The following is a 16,464-nucleotide window of genomic DNA, read 5'->3' on the forward strand; positions in this document are numbered from 1 at the left end:
CACTTTGTCTGGGAAAGAGTTGACAGGATACACAAAACCAATGCATGCTCAAGGCAGCCATGTTGGCTTCTGGTCCACTGTAAAGAAAAATGTTTGCCGCATGGAATCAGAAAACATCGGCAGGAAAATAACTTTAATTTCCAAACCTGAAAAAGAGTGTTGCAAGGACTAAAAAAAAAAAAAAATTAAAAAGCAGGGAAGGAGGAGAATAACATTCACCTGGACTCTCTGATTTCATCTTCAAACTCTGACTCTATGATGGGCATGTTTGAAAGAAATGAGTTTGTGAAAGACATCTGAACAGTGACTTCTGAAATTCTGTTAGATGGGGAAAAGCATGTGTACCCATCACCTGTGGGCTGGGACAAGGATGAACAGGTACTTTTTGGAGGAAGGCAATGCAGCTCTCCCATCCCTGTTACCAGCACAGAGATGTTGCTGGCGTTATGAAGGTGTACATGTAGTTATATACACATATATTGGAAAAGGCAGTGGAAGAAGCCCCAGCTATAACACGCACTCTGCAAACATACAACCTTCTACATTTCTCATTATTTACACCTTGAATCAACTTAAGACTCAGAAGAAAGACAAAAAGCGTATTTATTTCTAGTCAGTGTCATCAGAGAGTGGCAAAAACTTTTTGAGACATTTTGTCTCATCCACAGCATCCCATGCCTGTTGTCATTTGCCTCCTGAGCCTAATGGAAACCTGCTCTGGATGGTCTGTTCCTTGTTATTCTTTCAATTTCCTTGTCTTTTATTTATTTCCCTTGCATCTCAAGAGCCATTCAGAGGTCCCATTACTTCCTGCTGGCCAGGGAAGGCTATGAGAACAAATAGTTACATTGGATTAAAATACACACACTGTCACAAGAAAAACAGAGGGAAGGGGGCAAGGGACTTGCTTAGCAAAGGGTCCTGGAAGTCGTGGGACAGAGAGCTGCCAGAAATATTAAAGCAGGGTTTTATGTCAAGACTTGTTTTAGCCATGATCTCTGCAAGGAACAGAGCATCTGAATTCTTACTGTGGTAGTGCTGCAATTTGAACCTGCATATATTGAATTAGTTCAATGTTTCCTTTGGATGTTAAATAAAAGTGTGTTTGAAATAATGCAAATTACAGGTTTTGGCAGTGTGGATTCTCCTGGTACTGGAGGGGCCAGTCAGTGCTACAGCAGGAAGAGGAGAGCTCATGAACACAGTGTGCTTCTCCTCTGCAGCAAAGAATTCACAGAATTCGCAGAAAGGCGCTATGCCGACCACCACCGTAGAGGAACACAACACAATTGCCAGAACTATGGACATCATTAGCCCCCCATCTCTAGGGCAAATGAACCCTGTGGTCCATGCTTGACCCAGGCAACAGCAGATTGTATCTGCTGCATTTGGAAATTTTCCTTTCTATCATCTGTTAAAAAAAAATATTAGCAGGTGCTGAAAATTGCCGCCTCCAACCTAGAGACCAAGAGCCAAAATACCAGAGGGGGAAAAGTCACTTCTAGACAACCACCTGACTCCAGGGCTGGATGAGCCAGAGAGACAATCTGCTGCTATGGGAGATGCCACATCAAAGGAGGGAAGTGGTGGCACCTCCTGCAATTATTTTGGGGTTTGGGTTGTTGGGGTTTTTTTGAAGCTACAAGTGGCAAGGGCCAATTCCTTGCCTCTGTGAAGTTATAAGCCTGGTGATCCTTTCTGGTGCCCTAAAAGAGTTAGACCAGCTTGCATCTGATCAAAAATGGTTAGAACACCTGTGCACCACCCAGAATAACAAACTAGTCATCTAACATTACCTGTATAAATGTAACACTGCTATGTATGCATATCTCTGTGAACACAGGAGAAAAAATTCTTATGTGCAATGTAATCACACACACACTGGTATAAAAATGGGCTGATATAAAATAAATATGCATATAGCTATGCCTTTGCCTATTCCAGCCTCCAGGTTATAGCATTGCCAATGTGTTGACATAAAAATGCAGTTTTATGGATCACATCTCAATAGGAATGTGTGAAAAGGGATTTTGTTTTGGCTACAGCTCAGTCTCTTAATATAATTATAATTACAATTTTTACTACTACTACCACTACCACAGTGAATTGGGAGCCCCCTTGGTTCTACGTGTGGTACAAATAACAAGAACAAGCCTGACCTAAAAGACAGGACAGCTGAAAGAGGGACAGACACAGCACAATTATCTCCAGGATGGAGTAACAGGACAGGAGGTGGATGTAGGATTCAGCTGTCTTAAATTCCAGTCCCTGGTGTGCCCGGGGTCCTCTCTGCCACAGCTTCACACACGGCTTTCTCAGGGAAGAAAAGGGGGGGAATTACTTTATTGGTGCAATGGGGGGAATTGGGTTTTGTTGCAATTGGTGAGGCTTTGCTCGGTGTTCCTGGGGTTTTTGCAGCAGAGATGGAGTTTAGAGTGTTGAGGGTTGTACTGCGTGTCCAGGGCTGGTGGCTGGTGGCCTTGGCCAGTTTCCCTGTGGCACTGTGGCCACCACGGTGGCGGCTGAGCCACAGAGGCAGCAGCTTGCCCAGGTCACAGGCACACTGACAAATATGTGGGGGCAAGAGCCAAGCAAGCATTTCTTTCCTCCTTTCTTTTTTCACCTGCCTGCCTTTATTAAGGACATAGTGAGAGTCATTGTGTTTTGTTGCAGCCTGAAAATCAGAAATATCTCTCCTTGATAGTTTGTCAGTATAGAAGAGTTTTTAAAAAAACCCTCCAAGGACAAAAAAATTAGCTCTGAATGCCATTTTGGCATTTACCAGATCTCTTGCTACTCCATGCTGGGTTCTGCTGGGTGCTTTATGAAAAACCCTCTAAAAGTGCTGCTTTCTTTCTGACAGTGATCTTAATCACAGGCACACAGCCCGTGCAGCCAGGATCATCCCCACCACAGCCATTGCTCTGCACCAGCCACACTTTTCTAAGGTAGCTCTTTCTGCTAGCTCTGGGACTCAAAAAATGAAATAAAAGAGAATAAGAGCATGCCTTCCCCTCCTCAAAAGGAACATTTTGAAAGAAAGGGGCAGAAAATGCAACATGAGCCTCTCCAGTAAACGGCAGTGGGCTCAGAGGCCCAGGAAAGCTGTGTGCCAGGAGGCCAAATGGTTTGCCTGCAGCTCCAGAAAAAAAGAGACATTATTTTTGTTGAAATCATTTAAAGAAAACAAAGGATGACTGCTACATGGCTGCCCGTGAAGTCTGGAGCACTGTGCTGTTTTGGGGTATTTCTGCCAACCAAATGGCAGCAAAATGCCAGTGTGTAGAGCGGGGCTGCACACAGGCACGCACACGGCACCCAGCCCCGCGGAAGGGAGGGTATCCTGCTCATTATTTCCATTTTACAGGTGTTGAAAGGGAGGCTGGGGAGATTTGCCACCAAGGAGGTCTCTCAGAGCTGGGATTAGTGGCTGTGTGTCCCAGCTCCCAGCCCTGTGCACAGACCACAGATCTCCTGGAGCAGATATGGGGGAAGATTTTTATTTCTCGCACACAAGAGAGAAAAGAAACACCTTCCAGCTTCCACTGAGGGAATTCTTTCTTCGTGCCAGTGCTGTGTTGATTTGTCTTAAGGGCAATGTTAGTATTAGCTGAGTTAGAAATCCATATTGTCAATTAAAACTTTACATCATCCCAGAGAGATCCTAAAGAAGATAGGCTTTCAGAAGCAAGAATAACCAAGTCTGCATAATGATAATCAGCAACAAGAACCACCATTTAGGAAAACTTGTAAATGATCCTGCTCTGCTAGCTGTCCATGTAGTCACAAATACCAAATTATTTGCATGTATGCCACTTAAAAAAACTACACTACTCCAAAATACTTCTCCTGCTTTGGACTTCCTCTTCCCAGCCATCCAGCGTCAATCCTGTCTGAAGCCCTTCAATGCCAAAAAGAATGTGAAGATTTCCTACCTCATTACTGCCTTTCAAAGGCAGCCACAACCACAAAAAATAGACCTCAGGGAAGGGGGAGAAAATCTGTGCATGCTCAAACAGAGCCCCACCTGCCAGTTATCCCCTCTCCTTTGTGCTTTGAAGAAGTATCTCACCTCTTACAAGGGAAACAAGTTTGTCGTGGAGGGAGATGTAGTTAGCAATTCTGTCTGTGCTTCCCTCCCCTCCCCTGAGCTGATGGCGCCCTGGGCCCAGCGCTCCCTCCCGTGCTACAGAAGGAAAGAGTCAGTCTTGAACTACACTGATTCCCTGGCACCCCTGGCTCCTCCCAAGCCATGTATCTCCCAAACTGTCCTTTAAAAATGCAGTGCGGGTGGCTGAAGAGATGCTTAGCTAGCAGCAACTGGACCATGACAGAAATGTGAGTTTATAACCTGGCAACATAATTTTGGCTCTGAAATGTAATTGATCCCATTATGATCTCTGCACTCAATGACTTGAGTTTTAAATAATCTTTCATTGAAGGATAATGTTCTGAGTGTATTTCAGCTTTAGTGAAGTTTAGTTTATGATCTGTTCCTGGCCCTTCTCAGCTATCAGTGATATTTTCCCAGTGCCCCTCTTGCTGCTTTAATGCTGCCTCAGTTAATAATACCTGCTGGAGAGGCAGCAGCATCTCTTGGCAAACTAAATGTGCACAGTCTCAGGAGTCAAAATCTGAATATGTATAGAGCAAGTAAGTAATCATTAATGCATAGCACGTCCCCTCTGGTCATTGAAATAAGTTATTGACATCAACATCAACAAAAAACAAGCCAGGTACCACCCCAATGGTTGAGACCCCATAGGTAAGCATAAATTATCAGAGTGCTTCAGCATTTCTGAAAATCAGAAATATCTCTCTGAACCTTCTGAAAATGAAAAAATAATCAGGCAGTGCTGATTGTAAAGATATGTGTGTGCCCATATGTGTATGTCTGTGTTTGTGTGTGAGCATGTGTCACACCTTAATGTGTGCACACCAACATCTTGCAGCCTTAATCATTTGTCTAAATGGCTGGTGAGGGATCTCTATAGCATCTATAGGTGCACAGCCAAGATTCACACTTGCCATGCCAATTCTTATTGCCACACAGCCTCCAAATTTCCTCTGGAAAAGTGTAAACCTTGTTTTACCTCTACATTTTAAAAATCATTTCCCCACGTATTATCTCTTCACAGTTCTGCACATTTATGCTTTTACTCTCCAAATTCCTTGACTAGAATGCTATATCCCTGAACAGAAATATATTCACCCCTGCTATTTTTCTGCAGGAGCCTAGTTCATTCAGAAACAAGGATAAAAATACGAATGATTGTTTTTAAATTCCCCAACATGCGGAGCTCAGACAAGCCACAGATGCAAATGTAGAAAGCAAATGTAGTGCTGGCATTAGGAAATGGCTGGGTTCACTGCACTTGTAAGAAATCACCTTTATTATTCAGGCATGGTTGTAAGTTGCCATTTTGATATAATCCCTGGGTTTCTGGACTGGGTACACAGAAGCTGGCACGACACATCCACTGTAGCCGCACAATACCCAGGCATCAATCAAGCACCTTCTGCCAGCACTGAGCCACACTCCTTCCCAGAGCTGGCAGCCACAGACAAGCCCGCACACCCATGTCACCAGCAGCTCTTGTATTGTCACACTGCTCCCTTTTGTCACTGGGGAGCTCCAGGGCCTGTGCTAGCACAGCAAATGGTGCTGCTGCCCTCTGTGAGTCACAAGCCCAGTGTTGCCATGGGGAATCCTGAGCTGGAAGGTGTCCTGCCGTGTCAGAGCATGGGCACTGCCCCAGCAAGGGTAGAGGTGGGGTCCTTCCCCCAGGAGCTGAAGGATGCCCTCCTCAAAGCAGCAGGCAGAGGCAGCAGACAGATGTGCAGGGCCCTCTCTCCTGGGGACCAACTTGGGCTGTCTGCACACTCATTTCAGCATTGCCCTTCCCAGTCCCATATCTGGGCTGCCCAGCTGCCCAGCCAGAGGATGGGATACGTGTTCCTCCCCATCCCTGTCCCTGCTGGCTCACCAGACCCCCAGGTTCTCTGGGGAGAGGGGAAGCTGCAAGTGATGCTTCTGGTAGGGGAGCAGGTAAGACGGACTTGATGACAACTTGGCCTCATGTTTTCTGGCAGTCAAAATAATTTTTTTTAAATAAAATCCTCCACCTTGACATTTTTAATTTGCTTTAGATACAATAAATGGGTTTTGTAAAATTCTTAGATCTTCAACAGATAGGCAGCTGAGAAAGGGAGGGAGCAATGCCGTAATCCCTAGTAAAGATGGGACTGCTTTGTAAGTGGCAAAGTAATAAAAATAACGAAAACACTACAAAACATTAAATAAGGCCACATCTGCCATTAAAGGGGACCTTGCTGTCACTCTGTGCCCCTTGCTCTGTGCAGTGGCAAGGTGTTGGTAGTGTTCTTGGAGAGTTCAGGGGAGAAGGCAAGTGGATGCCAGCAGCATCATCTTCCTTTCAAGGTTGTTTTTGTTTCCCTTATATTCTGGGAAAATCCCTGTGGAATTTATTCTTCTAATAAACATGATTTGAGGGTATTTGGGTGAGACTGGTGCCTGTGTGAAGGGGCAGGTGTAGGTACATGCACGTGTTATGTGTGTCTAGAGGGGTTTTAGCTGCAATTGCAGACATTGTCTCTTTTTGGGTAAAACACAAAGCAGAACTGCAGCAGCCAAGAGACAGAAGGATTTATGCTTTATGGTACCTTACAAAACACTGAATGTAGTTCCATTTACATGACTAAAAAATGTTGCTAAATCCTTATCTTGCCAGCTCATTGCCATCTTGGACAACCAGGACTATTGACCTCCCTTCTTCTCTACTCCACTGGAAGAGCTCAATGCCCACAGTTCATTTTTGTATTTGGGCTTAAGTTCTTCCCATTTTCTCTACTTTTTATTTAAGAGCCACCTGGTGCAGAATTGCATGCACCCAGCTCAAAGTTCCCTCTCCAAGGACTGCCTGGCAGGTTCACACCCCTGAAAAGATCCCAGGTGCCAGCAGCAAGCATCAAACCCCACAGGTATGCTCCCAGGTTAATCTCATTCTTGGGTTACATTTCTCTAACCCTGGCAGGATGCACTAAATGGCAAGTGCATCTGGCATATGAACATTGCCAACTAGAGAACAGAAATCTAAGTACTGATGAAGTAAATGTTGATAAAATCCTGGGCAGACTGCCCTGGGTTGGGTGATGGCATAAGGTAATTCAAGGTTTCCAGACATTGCATGATGAACAGTTTCAAGGGGGGGTTTTTGGGGTTTTTTTCTGTGCTAGAGAACACAGAAAAAAGGGGGGAAAGAATCCAAGGGCTGTCCCCAGCAGTTAGGCACACTTGGGCACTGGGGCACGGCTGCCGAAGCCAGCGCCTGGTGCTGCCCTGGCTCACCACCAGCAACCTTGGAACTAAAATTCTGCTCTGGGCCAAGCTTGCTTCCCTGTCCTGTGAGAAATGAGAACAAAAGTCAAAGGAGGCCTCCCACAATGAGGGTATCTGAGGTAGAATCAAAGTATTCTGGGGTAGAATCAAAGCAGCAGGCCCCTGTCTTTGGCCTGCCCTGGCCCTTGGCCCGTGGGATCACGGCCCCTGTGCCTCAGCTTGGTCTGAGCTGGGCTGGTTTGTATTAGGCTACAGTTTGAAAAGCAAAGTCTTATGTCACTGTGGAGAGTCTGCGTTTTTGTGGAATTCAAATATTCCTTAATTAGATGTTGTCTTTTAGTAGAATGAAAGAAGGGTTTTTACTTCACTTTACTTTGCCATTTTAATTTACTCCCATTTGTCTTTAATAACTGGGTAGGACAACATTAAACAGCTGCTGTAAAATATTTGGTAGCATGGCCCCAACTTCCAAACACAATCTGCCATCCAGGTTGGTGATGGCAGATGTTTGGGAAGCTGCTTCCAGGTTTGGGACAGGGCAGAGCCGACTGGATTTGCCCTGTTGACCCTTCTCTCCTCACCCATTTCCCACAGGACACGGCTTCCCTCCCTCTTAGTGCAGATGAAAGGGATGTACCCTGCGAGAGGGTACAGCCCCAACAAATGTCCATGAGCTCCTGCCAGTGATGAGCAGCACCAGGGGCAGAGGCTGAGGGTTGCTGGTGCAGGGAATGCGGGTTGGGCAGGCAGGGACAGGCCAAGCATTCTGGCAGGGAGGGTGGCACGGGCAGGACACAAGTGGGATGGGCAGACACAAGCAGGAACACTCGTGGCCAGGCAGGAGAGGTCGTGGGGCAGAAGGGACCAGAGCCAGAGGCCGGGGAGGGCTCAGCTGCCCCACACGGACACTGCCCGTGACTCCCGAGGCTCCACCCGGGACATGCCCCGCCGTGGGGCCTCGGGACGGCACAGCGGCAGCACCGCCGCCCACCCGAACGGGCTTTAGCCTATGGAACACGTTCGGGCTGGGAATGTGCTCCCACCTCCATAAAACTCAGGGGCAAGGGCAGGACCTGCTCCTGGTCAGGGCAGGTGTCTCTGCCGCAGGCCGCCTCCGCTCGTTGGAGCCGCGCACGGCGGGAGCAGCCCCGCGGCGGCTGCCCGGCACACTGAGGGGCTGGACGGGGAGCGTGGATGGCCTGCGGTCCTGCCTTCCTCCTCCCACGAGCAACTCGCCCACCCACGGCTGCCCGGCACACTGAGGGGCTGGACGGGGAGCGTGGATGGCCTGCGGTCCTGCCTTCCTCCGCCCTCCTCCCACCAGCAACTCTCCTCACCCACGGCTGACGCCCTGACTCGTCCGGCTGCAGTCAGCGCTACCTTCCCCACCTGCAGCTCTCTTGCTCTGCAAAGCCTGGGGTTATCCCTCCATTTCCAGGCCCATGCCCTAAAAATGGCACCCTCCCACACGGGCCGGTTCCCGCGAATCCGCGTGAGCACCCCCCGTGGAGTAAATTGCGGCATTTGTAGATACGGGGGGAGGAAGGAGAGAGGATGGTACTGGTTTTCCGCCACGGGAGAAACTTTTTTTCTTTTCAACGTTTATGGATTCGGCTCTGTCCCGGGCTCGGTCTCTGCCCGGCAAGAAGAGAGCTCGCCGCGCTGGGACCGCTCTCGGCCGCCGCGCAGCCTCCATCGCTGCCATCGCGGGGATCTCCCCTTTATCCCAACCCCGGCCACAAACGTGCCCAGCTCGGCTTCTAGGACGGTCGTTTTCGGACAGAAGAGATTGGTTATGTTACATGTTAAAACGATTTAATATTAAAAATATGTAGCAATTAAAATCACGTCGCGTCCCGGCTTCTCCGCGCAAATAAAGCGCCTCTCTGCTTTCTGTCTCCCAGATGATATTCAGAGTTTTTTCCCCTGCTGTTTGCTTGAATTTGGGAACTTGGCCCTTGCATTAATGACGAGCGGTGTTTTCGGGGCGGAGGGGAGAGAGGGCTTTCCCCCCCCTCCCCACGGCGTGTTTTATCACCCGTGTGCCGCCACGGCAGCCCTGCCCGCGCGGGGACCTGTGCCCTGCCAGTACCGCCAGGACCTGGGCCCTGCAGCTGGGGGGCTCCGGGGCTGGGGGGCTTCGGGGCTCGCTCCCCTCGTCCCGGCCCGGGGCCATGGAGACCCACCACGATAGACGAGGTGACCGACGGCACGGCGAGGGGCGACTCCATCGCGGGTGACATCTGCACCCTCCCCTGCACTTGTCTTGCCCCGGACCCGGGCTCTCGCCGCGTCGAGGATGGAAATTAAGACGAGATGGAAATCACTATCCATCCCCTCACAAGCCGGTAGGAGCCGCCCAGGCAAGTATCGGCGGGGCCGCTCGTCCCGTTCACCTCGACGGTTTCCGTGGGGAAGGACCAGGCAGCAGGGCGAGAGAGCCCCTGTGCAGGTGATCTGCCGAAACGTGGGCAGCGCCCGAGTACCAGGAATGGGGCTGTCGTCAGAGCCGAGCGCGGTACTGCTCCCGTACAGAGCACACTCAGCCCGACCCACCCCTTGTTCTTTTCCCTCGGGTCTCTGCCTCGGTGCCGACCCGCGACTGGCACGCGTGGGGTGCAGAAGCCCCTGGGCTTGCGGGTGTGCTGCAGCCTCCAACGGGACATCAGCTCCCCTCCCTCCCTCGGGCTGACAGGGAGTGGGGAAGTGAAGGGGCGGCAGGCAGACACCCCAAAACAGCCCCCATGCCCAAACCTCTGCCTGCCTGCTGGAGAGCTTCTGTCTGGGAGCCAGCATAGCCCGACGAGGGAGGGGGATGCAAAGCCTTCCTCCCCCCGGGCCGGCCCGGGATCCCGGCCCCGCACAGGGCCCGAGCCGGGATGCTCAGAGACGCGGCCGCGGCAGCTCCTGCGGCGGGAGAGAGGGGCTGGGGCTGTCGCCTGGGGGCAGCCGTGGCGCGGCCCACGCGTGGAGCCGCCTCCCCGTGGGGAGCCGCGATAGCAAGGCGCTGGCTGCGGGGAGAAGCGGAGGAGGCCTGGATGGTTACGTCGGGGACTTTTTGCTCTTCTCCTCCCGCCCCTAACACAGTCACCTCCACCCCACATCCGATGCGGCTTTCCCTGCCCCTACCCGCTCCCTTTCCTGCCCCGAAGCCCCCCAGACGAAAGCCTTCTTGCTGTGCCCCCAGCTCTGAGCCCCGCTGGTTTCTCCCCCGCACGCACACCCAGGGCCGCGGGCAGCCGGTTCGCACCCCTTTTCCGTGCCTTTCAAGGCACCGAGCCGCTGTCTTTTGTCCTGGCTGCGGATGACCCATTTCCTCCCTTTCCCCCCCTTCGGCCCCGGCGTCCGTCCCACCCTCCGGTCCCTCCGCCCTCCTCCCGCCGCCCGGCCCGGGAGCAGCACGGCGCCCGGCCGGGCAGGGGGCACACGGACACGGGAACCGGTGCCTCGTCCGCGCCGTGTTTGTTTTCCTTTCCTTCCTGAACGCTAGATTAAGACGTGAAGATTACACTTTTATTGTGGCGGCCGAATAATACCACGAGTCAACACACACAGCAAACAAAAGTGCTTGTAGTACATGGCCAACCCCGCTGGGAACCGGGCTGCGGGCTGCTGCAAAAATCAAGCCCTTCAGTGCTAATTACAAATAAATGATGATGTGCTCACTAAGTAATTGATTTAATGAAGTTCCTATGAAACTATTAAAACCGGGTAGAGGTCAGGCTGGAGACGCCCCAGAGCGCCCATTGTGGGATGTTTAACTCCGCCAATCTCCTCGGAAAGACATCGGGGCTAATAGGTGAAGTCACAGCTGGGTCGGGCTGACTTTTGCAGCACCGGCACTGGCCTCCCCAATTTCGCCTAGCGGCCCGCACCTCAAGTTCGGGGAAGCGAGTCCCACCGACACACCCCCGGCCCGCTATTCCCACCCTCATCCTCATCCTCCCCTCCCACACGTCTCTCCGGGAGGCGCTGCTCGCTGCTCCCCCCGAGCGCGGCTCCCCGGCTCGGCTCCCCGGGCGCCCGTCCCGGTCCCGCCGGGCCGCGTTCGGTACTCACTGGCTCGGCCCGGCCGCCTCGCTCGCACCTCAGCCCGGCGCCTCCGCGGCTCTCCCCAGCCTAATTAGAGAGGGGAGAAGTGGAGCTCTGAACTTGTGTCTACCACTACAGGACGGCTGTAATTCCACCCCCCCTCGGCCCCGAACCCCCCCACCCGCCTCGCATACTCAGACACACACATACTTCTTGAAGAAACTTAAGCTAGGATGCCAGGTAGGGTGCTTGGGAGATTTTGGCAAGGTGCCTGGAAGGGGATGTGTGCCCATTTTTCCTTGAAGGGTTTTCTTGTTTGAAAGGCCATTTGGAGCGCTTTAGACGGGCTTGCCGAGTGAAAGGAAGAGGAGGAGGAGAGGGGGAGCATAGAGATTGAAAAAAAAAAAAAAAAAAAAAAAAAAAAGTAGAAGAAGGCGAACAGAATCTGGCTATTGGGTTTCCTGGCCTCACGCTTGGCTTTCCCCTCCTCACCGCTCTGGCAGGACAGAACTGAAGTGAACCCCTCCCCCCCGCCCCATCCAATTAAGGGGTCCCCGAACCCGACCTCAGCTCTGAGCGCACTTTGGGCAGGAGGTCCCCGCTGACCCCGGCGGGAACGGGGGCACACACCCCCCACACCTGCAGAGGATCCCTCTGCGCCCCCTTGCTTTCAACACCCGGTGCCCTCGGCAGGTTGAAAAGGAGCCGTACAGAAAAGAGGAGCCGCCCCCCAATTTGCACCCCCGCTGTTGGCATTTGCTGAGCTCGGAGACGATGCCCCCCACGGGCAAAGCCCTCTCGGCCTCCCGCGCCTTCAGGGAGGGAGGGAGGGACGAGGCGCCCCATCGGGGTTCGAGGAGCCCCCCCCGAGCAGGGCGGGATGGGGCCCGGGAAAGGCTTCTCCCCGAAATGCGGGGTGCCTCGGTGCTCCCCGCGGAGGGGAGAGCGGCGAGTCCCTCAGTACGAGAGGGAAAATGCAGGGCGAGGCGGGTGTCCCCGGCCGGGTGTCCCAGCACTGTGTGTGCCCCCTGCTCGGGGGCTGCCCCGCACCGTGGGTCGGCCCCACCGGCGGGGCCGGGCAAGGGCAGCGCCAGCGGCTGCAGCACCGGCCGGGACACGGCCGGAGAGGGGCACAGCACACGCCACGTTCCCCACGCAGCCACGCGTGGGCCCCGCACGGGGCTGCCGCGGGACCTGAGGCTGCTCCTCCTGCTCCCTTGAGGGATTTTGGGGAGGGCTGTTTGACGCGTGGAGTTGTTTTTTTTTTTTTTTTTTTTCCTTTCTTTCTTTTTCTCGTGGAAAACGATTAATTTGAAACAAATTAAGCTCGCCAGCCTCTTGTTTGCCAAACAGGCTGTTGGCAATGTGCAAACAGGCTTTCACCCCGGCGCCGTGCCCCCGCTCCGCTCCCTGCTGCCCTGCTCCAGCCTTGGCCGCGCACCCTCCTCCTCCTCCTCCTGTCGCTGCCCCACCGCTCCACCCCCCACACCCCCCCAGCCCCACAACACCGCTTGATTACTATCTCCCTGTAGCCCTTAATGCACGATCCGGGTTTCTCTTCAGCCTCAAAATAAGAAGTGACACATGCACCACTAAACCAACTTGTGGGGAAAGCCCGCGGTTGAGAGGGGCTATTGATGGGAGCGCTGCAAAGAGACAAAGCTGGGGGCTAGTGGAATCAGATGCAGCCCTTAATTAACACCATCTTAAATAGTCCAACAGGCACTGAAGACAAAGTTGAAGAAAGACTTTAAGGCTGAGTGCCCCTCGACAAGTTCTTTTTTTTTCCTCGTGTCATTCAATATTTAATGCACTGTGCTTGTAATGCTACTACTGGTGCTCCTTTCTCAGCAAGTACATTATTTTTTCACGGTGCCCATGGCCAGGGAAAACCCTTTAGGCAAAGAAAATCAAAATGTTTGTTGTTTTGGATGACTTATAACTCTTGTTTAACACAAGCACTTTCAAGAAAGTATAACAGGCGCAGCCTCTAAAGCAAACAACGAAATCCTTGTGACAGAGTCGGACACAAAAAGCACATTGTGTTATGGACTATCCCTTTTCTCTCCTGCTAGATGGGTGCCTGTCTGAGGCTGAACACCACGATGCCATTTTACTTTTGAACTATTGTTTTTGAGTTATGCCATGTGGTCAAAAGGAGAAGAAGGGAGGTTGTTTCCAAGCTCATAAGACAAACGAGTTGCCTTTCATTGAACTACCCCAGAGCTCCTTTAAAACGAGGTTTAAATGTCACCTCCATGTTTTTAATGGACACAGGGCTTCAGGGGCGACCCTTCAAAGCGCCTTCGTAATAAACGACCCTTATTAAATATGTCTCTGCCTGGGAAAATCACTTGGCAGAAGAGAGAAAAGGGGGAGCGGGGGTGGGGGAAGGAGGGACACGGCGCTGCCGCAGGAGCTCCGCCGCCCCCCTGCTCGCTCCGGGGCCGGCCGGAGCGGAGGGACGGGCCCGCTCGGGGTCCCTGCGGCCGGGCGGGGACCGGGGGGGCCGGGGGTGCTGCCGCAGGATCCGCTCGCTTGCCCCCGCCCCAAACCCCCTCTTCGCCCTCCGCCCCCCCACCCCCCCACCCCAAAATAAGAGGCTGAATGAAAGGTTGGGGTGTTTTCCTCCTGACTTCTTTTTGTCCTTAGAAGAGCGGCGTCTGCGAGTCTGAGCTGCGAAGTTACTGATTTGCAGGCTGCATGTTAAGGCAGCCCATGTAAGTAATTTCTGCGGGCATCCCGGCAAAGGAGAACAAATCGTTGACAAAGGCGAGCCCTTTCAATTCAGCAGCGTCGTTAGGGAAACCAAAAAGTATTCTTCCTATAATAAGTTCCACTTCAAAGGACTTCTCATTCAACGGTGACTGCTTCGCACTTTTATTAAGTCCGGGCTTTTTCACTTGGCGGAATCATCTGTTTGGTTATTTTTCATCGTGTTTATTTTTCACCATTCACACAGTACTTGTATTAAATAAACAAAGAACAATCGCTCTGCAAATAAAAGTACTTAGGTGGGGGAAAAAAAAAGAGGGAGGCAGAAGACGAGGAGAGCTGGAGATGGAGCTTCTTCCTCACTTATTTGTTTATCTGCTGAAGTTGGGGAGAGGGGGGGTCCTAAAAAATAAAAGGGGGAGGGGGAGGGTCGTTGGGAGAGAGGCCAAAAAATATGAGACTTTCTGATGAAGTGAAAATTGACTGCGCTAACACGGCATGAAACTAAAGGTCAATGCAACTGTATCTTAATAGAGTGTCTCGAATCGAGGTGGACTATTTTAAATGCAGCTTGCTTTTGCTGCGCTCATTGCCATAGCAATCCTAACGCTCCATGTTGATGTACCATAAAAGCAGTAGTTTGAATTTCAAAGAACCTGCCTTTGAACTTCTCCCTGCCTGATTAGGCACTTGCGTGGTGTGTGTGTGAATGCGGGAGCGTGGTTGTGTGTGCCGGGGCTGCGCGGGATGCGGGGGGAGCGGCGGCAGCGCCCCGCCGGCGTTCGGGTGTCGGGCCGGGGGGAGCGTGTGTGCCGGCGTGCGATGGGAGTGCGGCTCCCGCACACTCCCGCCCCGTCCTGCCCCGCTCCACCTGGGAATATTTTTCCGGGGTGACGGCGGGGGAAGGGGCGGGGGGAGGGGGGGAAGTGTGTGACGGTCCAGCCTCGCCAGCGCTCCACAACTCCCTGGCGACATCTCCAGAAGCACGAAACACGCGGAGAAAACCCCTGAAAATCCTCCGTTCTCCCCGCCACCCGTGCTTTGAAAAACAAAGCAGCAGCCTATCCCGGCTGCGCCGCGTCCCACACCCTGCCCGTGGCGGGGGCGGCGGGGGGCGCAGCCCCGAGAGCTCCCCGCTTATCCCTATCCACAGCCCCCCTCCCCGCAATGCCATTTCCCACACTCCCGAAATTTCTTAGTCCCTTCAAACTTCGCTACCGCCGCTGTCGCGTTTAAAGGGCCGAGCGCCAGCAATAGTGTGTGGCGAGATGTCTCCCAGCCGCGACTACAAAGGTAGATGATTTAAACAGTGTTTGCTAGGACCACATTTCGCCTAGGAAAAGATGAAGTCTTTGATGATGGCCAACTCGGTGTCAATAAGTGGCTTTCTTTGAGCCATATTCAGATGGGAACGTCTTGCTTGCCAATTGCCATAGAAATCCTAACACACCATGAAGATTGTCCAAGCGCCAAGCCTTCCGTTCTGGGCTAAATTACTTTGAAGTGGGGCAGGACGTGCACTGGTCAATGTTAACTCTATAGGGCGGGCAGGGAACACTAGGAGAGGGAGGTTGGAGGGGGGGGAAGCCGAAAATAAGAAGGGGAAACTTGTTTTAGACACTCTATACAAGGTTCTGCTCATTGTCAGATATCTTTTATCTTTTATATTTCCCATGAATGATTCATGTCTCAGTGGCTTTGTGTCGCCCTCCTTTTCACAAGAAACTTCATTAGGGAGCTATAAGTTTTCCCATTGATTGGAGCCCTCATTTATGAGTGTTTTTCTGCTTCGTATGTTGGTTATTGTCATTCTGCTTGAAACAACTCTTTGCAACCTGTTTCACCTTTACCACATTTAACAAAACTGACTTTAAAAACACTCTAACCTTTTGGTGAAACTGTTCTTGACATTTTGACCAGTCATTTTCAAGCACTGGTAAATTACGGGGCGGGGGTGCAATCACTCTGGGCCAGTTTTATTTAATTTATTTTATTTAAAAAGAAATTTTAAAAGAGGAAATAATCCTGGAGGATGCCGACACACGATTCTGTCTGGATTTTTTTCACGGGTTTTACTCAGTTTTCCTCTCTCGAAACGAGAAACCTGTCCTCACTCAGCTTCTGAAAACTTCGGGGTTTTTCTTCTCCTTCATTCTGGTGATTTCCCGGCGTTATTTCTTGTCTGACCTCACTCTGAGTTTCAGAATCATCTTCTGGCATACGGTTTCGCTTATATGGCTACTACCGAAGAGTAGTGCTATTTAACTCATGAGTTTCCTCAAGAGAACGCTGCCAGGAAAATCTCCCTTTTTTGTTGTTGCTTTGGTGTTGCTGTTTTGGCTTTTCTCTCCAACAGA

The sequence above is a fragment of the Ammospiza nelsoni genome, chromosome 2, assembly GCF_027579445.1.
Source record: "Ammospiza nelsoni isolate bAmmNel1 chromosome 2, bAmmNel1.pri, whole genome shotgun sequence".
Lineage (NCBI taxonomy): Eukaryota > Metazoa > Chordata > Aves > Passeriformes > Passerellidae > Ammospiza > Ammospiza nelsoni.